Source organism: Ruditapes philippinarum, unplaced genomic scaffold, assembly GCF_026571515.1.
Source record: "Ruditapes philippinarum isolate M1 unplaced genomic scaffold, ASM2657151v2 ctg3062_1_1_1_1, whole genome shotgun sequence".
Lineage (NCBI taxonomy): Eukaryota > Metazoa > Mollusca > Bivalvia > Venerida > Veneridae > Ruditapes > Ruditapes philippinarum.
The window spans coordinates 1-5917 of NW_026852595.1; the positions used below are offsets into that span (position 1 = coordinate 1).

General features: G+C 34.7%; 1 long non-coding RNA gene across 1 annotated transcript; it reads right to left on the bottom strand.

Annotated features, from left to right (window-relative positions):
- Nucleotides 1-390: 390 nt before the first annotated feature.
- Nucleotides 391-5702, bottom strand: LOC132718077 (uncharacterized). The gene is made up of 3 exons (XR_009624037.1): nucleotides 5598-5702; nucleotides 4945-5023; nucleotides 391-535 (listed from the first exon to the last, which is right to left on the bottom strand). It is a non-coding gene; the product is annotated as an uncharacterized LOC132718077 (long non-coding RNA).
- Nucleotides 5703-5917: the final 215 nt, after the last annotated feature.

The window sequence follows — 5917 nt, forward strand, 5'->3', positions numbered from 1 at the left end:
CTTGACCTACAGACTCCAAAATTAATAGTATTCTTCTACTAATCATAAGTATATATACTATGTTTGGGACCTAGGAATCAATTAGATCTTAGAGTAATCAGTCGGACAATGCTAAACTTACAGTGTTTGTGAGGATTTAATTTATTACCTCATGACCTTGACCTTTGGGGTACAAATCCCAAAATTAATAGATGTCTTTTACTAGTCATAAGCAACAACCATACAATGTTCGAGATCTCAATGTCAAATATATCTAAAGCTATCACTCGGACAAGACTTTCATAAAAAAATATTACCATGACTTAAGGGTCAAATAGAACTTAAGTTCTCACTCGGGCAAGCTTTGGTCTCATGACAGAATGACCAACATGTGCATTTAGTAATATGCCCCTCTTCTTTGAAGGGGACCATTATAAGAAAAAATATTTCATTAATTTATGATGTGAAGTGCTACCTTTGAATATTTCAGCTCATTTCCAGTTGGTAACACACATTTCCATGTAGAGGAACACAAAATGAGGTATGGCTGTTCTTTCTGTAATAATAAATGAAACAAGAGAGCCATGATGGCCCTGAGGTCGCTCACCTGTATATAGGCCCCCGGAGCGGGGCCAGTTTAAACCCCAGGGCTTTTATTTGAGCAAACTTGGAAGACACCCATTAAAAGATGTTTCATGATGTTAAGTTTTTACTACACACATATAATGAAAAACAATGACCTCCGCCCCCCCCCCCTTTGGCAGTAACACCAACAAAAAGATGTTTCCTGCTTAAAATCTAACCTCTAGCTCATAGGTTTTTTTTTTAAAGAAGATTTTTTAAGTTTTTACTATACACATATAGTTAAAAACAATGACACCTCTGGGGCGTGGCCAGTTTTAACCCCAGGGCTTTTATTTGAACAAAATTTACTACAATATGTTTCATTCTTAATATCTAAACTCTAGCTATTTGGGTTTTTTCAAAGAAGATTTTTAAGTTTTGGCCAGGGCTTTTATTTGAACAAACTTGATAGACACCCATTAGAACCTGTTTCATGCTAAATATCTTAGATCTAGCTCTATGGGTTCTTTAAAAGAAGATTTTTTAAGTTTTTATTGTATGCATATAGGGAAAATCAATGACCCTCTGGGGCGGGGCCAATTTTGACCCCAGGGCTTTTATTTGAACAAACTTTGTAGACACTCACTAGAAGATGTTTCATGCTTAATATCTAAACTCTAGCTATATGGGTTTTTTCAAAGAAGATTTTTTAAGTTTTTGCTATACACATATAAGGAAAATCAATGACTCCAGGGGCGGGGCCAATTTTGACCCCAGGGCTTTTATTTGAAAAAACTTTGTAGACACCCATTAGAACATGTTTCATGCTAAATATCTTAGCTGTAGCTCTTTGGGTTCTTTAAAAGAAGATTTTTTAAGTTTTTACTATATGCATATAGGGAAAATCAATGACCCCCTGGGGCGGGGCCAATTTTGACCCCAGGGCTTTTATTTGAACAAACTTGGTAGACACCCATTAGAAGATGTTTCATGCTAAATATCTTAGATCTAGCTCTATGGGTTCTTTAAAAGAAGATTTTTTAAGTTTTTACTATATGCATATAGGGAAAATCAATGACCCCCTGGGGCGGGGCAAATTTTGACCCCAGGGCTTTTATTTGAACAAACTTGGTAGACACTCACTAGAAGATGTTTCATGCCAAATATCTAAGCTCTAGCTCTTTGGGTTTTTTAAAAGAAGATATTTATTTTTTTTTCTTTTGGTTGCAATGGCAACCAGAGTTCTGCATGGAATTAAATTCTTTGAACACTTTTTAAAGGTGACCACCTAAGGAACATTCCTGTGAAGTTTAGATGAAATTGGCTTAGTGGTTTATGAGGAGATGTCATTTAAAGTAAAAGTTTACGGACGGACGACGGACGGACGACGGACAGACAAAGTGCAATAATTCCAAAATTAGGCAAGGTAGAGTTACTGTTCTTTGCACTGCACTATCTAATCAATGTGATATATCAACTTGCACAGTTTCTTGTTGATATCTCTTATGGTTTCCGAGTTATGTCCCGGACAACTTCAAAAAGTAAAAATAAACAAAGGGAAATAACTCTAGATAGGCAAGGCAGAGTTATTATTGTGCACTCACATCTACCCATTGAGATATATCTACCTACAAAGTTTGATGTTGATATCTCTTATAGTTTTACAGCTATGTCCTGGACAAGATTTTTCTAAAAGGGGAGATAATTCAAAAATGAGGCTTAACAGAGTTATGGTTCTTTTGCACTGCACTATTACTCAATGAGATCTATCTACCTACAATGTTTCATCTTGACATCTCTTATAGTTTTTAGAGTTATGTTCCGAACAAAGTTCAAAGTGTTAAAATTAACAAAGGGCAATTACTCCAAAATAAGGACAAAAAAGTTATTGTTCTTTTGCACTGCACATCTACCCATTGATATATATTCACCTACAAAGTTTCATGTTAATATCTCTTATAGTTTAAGAGTTATGTCCCGGACAGAATTTTTCTATAAGGGGAGATAATTCAAAAACCGGGCAAAATAGACTTATGGTTCTTTGACACGGCACTCCCCCTCAATACCCTCTACCACTGTATGAAGTTTAAACAAATTATCTCCAAGGGTTTTCAAGTTATGTTCCGGACAAGACAACAGACGGACGGACAAAGCGCCGACTATATGCTCCCTCAAAATTTTTTGGGGAGCATAAAAACAGTGAACAGTGATCTAAAAATTAAAACAGCAAGCAGGAAAAAAAATCAGATTTCCATGTATTATAAATATTATAAATATGTACTGCCAAAAATATGCTAATTGTAGTGAAAAAGTCATTAACTGAATCGATAAAATTACAGTCTATGCAAATAGATGGTTAAGTGTCCCACAAACCAGGTGATTTGTGACTTCCTTTATCGGCAGCATGGTAAGAATTTGCATATGTGGTTAAACAGCCCCATAAACCAGGTATTTTTGGGATTTTATATATATATATAAGCAGGATGTAAAATGTGCGTATATATGTGCAGTTTATAAGTTATGACCCACAAACAAGGCAGCAGCAAATTAAGCCAGCAATATGTGCCAAATCAGACATCTTGCAACTTCCTATATGTATGCAGGTTGAACAATATGTTCATATACTGAATATGCTTCTTGTTGATATCTCAAAGGCTTTTTGAGTTATGCTCTGGACAAAACTTAATTTTGAAAAATATCAAAGGGCAATAACTCAAAAATTATGCAGGGTAGAGTTATCATTCTTGGGCACTGCACTCCACCACAATGAGGTCTATCCACCTATGAAGTTTCAAGTTGATATCTCAAATACTTTTTTCTTTTGAGATATGCTCCGGACAAAAATGTCGGATGGAAGGTCGGACGGAGACATTTTCTGTATGATAATAACATCCCCCGCCGCCTTTTCAGCGGGGGATAAAAAATAAATATAAAGTAAGAATTCAGATTCTGCAATACAGGACTACAACTTTGAAGTTTTGGTAAAATTTTGACAGTGTCATTATAAATAATGCAATTACAATGACATTGTAAATAATACAAAAAATATTTGACCAGATGAATTGATTTCCATCTATTTTTTCTTTCTTTTTATCCCCCGCCGATGGAATATGATGGGGGATATAGTTTTGTCGTTGTCCGTCCGTCCGTCCTTTCGTCCGTCCATCAGAATTGCGTTTCCGGAGTAGTTCTCTGCACTTACTGGCTGGAATTCAACGAAACTTTATGGGAATTATCAATATCAAGAGGAGATGCGCATATCGTCGGCTTGTTTCGGTCCGACCCTTTAACTCAGAGTTATGGCCCTTGATTAGTTATGTAGTATGTATATAGAGTAAAAATCGTTTCCGGAGTAGTTCTCTGCAACTACTGGCTGGAATTCAACGAAACTTTATGGAAATCATCAATATCAAGAGGAGATGCGCATATCGTCGGCTTGTTTCGGTCCGACCCTTTAACTCAGAGTTATGGCCCTTGATAAGTTCTGCAATATGCATATGGAGTAAAAATCGTTTCCGCGCTACTTCTCTGCAACTACTGGCTGGAATTCAACGAAACTTTATGGGAACCTTTAATACCAAGAGGAGATGCGCATATCGTTGGCTTGTTCCGGTCAGACACTTTAACTCAGAGTTATGGCCCTTGATTAGTTATGCAGTATCCATATAGAAAAATATTTGTTTCCTCGCTACTACTCTGCTTCTACTGGCTGGAATTCAATGAAACTTTATGGGATACTAAGAGGAGATGTGCATATAGTCGCTTTGTTCCCGGTCAGATACTTATAACTCAGATTTATGGCCCTTGATTTGGCCCTAGTTATGTAGTATGCATACATCTCATTGGCATTTCCAGATTTTACTATTTAACACAAAATTATGGCTCTGTTATTGCCCTGAATATTTATCAAGTTCAAAGAATATTACTGTTTATGCCATGATTAATATATAAATAAAGCCTTATGTCTTCAGTTGTTGTGTTAATAATAACCAGTACTCGGCGGGGGATATAAATTCAACGAATTTGCTTGTTATTCTTAAATATTATGCACTAGGTGATGAAGAGGCAAGCATATGGCATAACATAGATTGACATTATATTAGATCCTTGTAACTCAAAGGATAATGATTGCAAATGTTTATTTTTTTTTTGTTGTTTTTCTTTTTTAGCTTAGCTTGTTTAAAGAAGATATATAATTCCTTCTAGAATGTTGATGACATTATAACTCATAATGACGTCTTAATATGCTTGATGACATCATCAGTACGGGAGAACATCAGGCACAACATTTTTTGTATAGGCTGGTCCTTGACACATGAAGTTATTTGACATAAACGAAAAATCATTTTAGTAACACTGACCTTGATCCTATTGACCTGAAAATCATTATGATTACTTAACCTTAATATTTGATAGAAAACAAAGTTTGACGCCTGCCCGCCTGACCAACAACATACGCCATTCCAACTTCCTTCAAAACCTGGTTAAAAAGCAAGGAAGAGTTATTGGCATTACATAAAGCAAGGTTTCTTAAGATATATCATTGTATGAATTTTCATGATGAATAAAAGATAACTGTTGAAAATATGAACAAATTCAAAACTTAACAATGAAATTGTCAATACAGTGATTATGCAACTCCGACAATGACTTTAGCTTGAAACATTTAGTGTTTTAGTATTGTTGAAATGTTGGTCTAGTTCATGTTTTGTCTGGTCTAGTAATTTTCAAAGTAACTGAACCACTGGTCCAGCTATTGAAAAAGTTAACGTGAACCCTGATATACATGTACATGTAACTGAATTATGATCATATATCTGCTGTTTCTTTCTTTTCAATTGGCAAAATATATTACTTAGCAATAAATACTATGAATGTAGTTGAATACATATTTTTTAGTTTGAATTAATTGACATTAAAACTTGCATTATGAAAAAAAAAGATAAGGTCATGGCATTTTCAACAAGAGGATATATTGAAACAAATATCCTTAAATAAGACAATAAGTTCAAGAAAAATGTATGATATAAAGAGACTAGAAAACCATTAATTACCTTAACAAAATCATTGCTCATATTGTCTGTTTTTCTAAATTTGACAAACTCTCCCGTAGCTGAAAACTATAAATGAATATATTAAATAACCATAATTAATATAATCCAGTGATTTCTTTTCCTTTATATAACTACTACCCGAAAAAGGTACTGTTCCCAATGGAAAAAAGACATTAAAATTCCCAATTTCTAATGTGAACATTCCGAAAATGACTGTTCAAGGCAATGAGAATTATCTTAAATCATTTAAGATCAAACATGTTTATATAAATCACCACTCAATAGTTCTACCTGGACAGTGGAAGCTGTTATCTGTCTTT